The sequence below is a fragment of the Perkinsus marinus genome, assembly GCF_000006405.1.
Source record: "Perkinsus marinus ATCC 50983 genomic scaffold scf_1104296930912, whole genome shotgun sequence".
Classification (NCBI taxonomy): Eukaryota; Perkinsozoa; order Perkinsida; family Perkinsidae; genus Perkinsus; species Perkinsus marinus.
Window position 1 is genome coordinate 1 of NW_003215952.1, and position 1,014 is coordinate 1,014.

The window sequence follows — 1,014 nt, forward strand, 5'->3', positions numbered from 1 at the left end:
CGAAATCGGGCATCCGATGTGAAGCTCCACCTAGTTTGCACAAGACGCTGAAGGCAAGCACATGAGATAGTGGTGCGCACCAACGGCTGTACCTGAGCAATCCGAATTCCGCTCACGTATTCTGACGGATTGACCAATTACCGCCTAAACCATTTCGGAAGAGTATTTAACTTTAATATCAATCAAAGTGAATAGCTTCATCGCCCGATTAGTTCAGCTGGATAGAATGTCAGCCTACGGAGCAGATGGTCGTAGATTCGAATCCTGCATCGGGTATACATTAACCTCACTTCCTCTTCATCCATTCTACGTCAACGAAATCGGGCATCCGATGTGAAGCTCCACCTAGTTTGCACAAGACGCTGAAGGCAAGCACATGAGATAGTGGTGCGCACCAACGGCTGTACCTGAGCAATCCGGATTCCGCTCACGCATCCTGAATCGGCCACTCGATGTGAAGCTCCAACTAGTTTGCACAAGACGCTGAAAACAAGCACATGAGATAGTGGTGCGCACCAACGGCTGTACCTGAGCAATCCGGATTCCGCTCACGCATCCTGAATCGGCCACTCGATGTGAAGCTCCAACTAGTTTGCACAAGACGCTGAAAACAAGCACACGAGATAGTGGTGCGCACCAACGGCTGTACCTGAGCAATCCGAATTCCGCTCACGTATTCTGACGGATTGACCAATTACCGCCTAAACCATTTCGGAAGAGTATTTAACTTTAATATGAATCAAAGTGAATAGCTTCATCGCCCGATTAGTTCAGCTGGATAGAATGTCTGCCTACGGAGCAGATGGTCGTAGGTTCGAATCCTGCATCGGATATACATTAACCTCACTTCCTCTTCATCCATTCTACGTCAACGAAATCGGGCATCCGATGTGAAGCTCCACCTAGTTTGCACAAGACGCTGAAGCAAGCACATGAGATAGTGGTGCGCACCAACTGCTGTACCTGAGCAATCCGAATTCCGCTCACGTATTCTGACGGATTGACCAATTACCG

General features: G+C 48.7%; 2 non-coding genes across 2 annotated transcripts; both read left to right on the forward strand.

Annotated features, from left to right (window-relative positions):
* Positions 1-202: 202 nt before the first annotated feature.
* Pmar_PMAR015732 lies at positions 203-276 on the forward strand. Its single transcript has one exon. It is a non-coding gene; the product is annotated as a tRNA-Arg (tRNA).
* A 483-nt stretch (positions 277-759) lies between these two features.
* On the forward strand, positions 760-833 carry Pmar_PMAR015733. Its single transcript has one exon. It is a non-coding gene; the product is annotated as a tRNA-Arg (tRNA).
* The last annotated feature ends 181 nt before the right edge of the window (positions 834-1,014 follow it).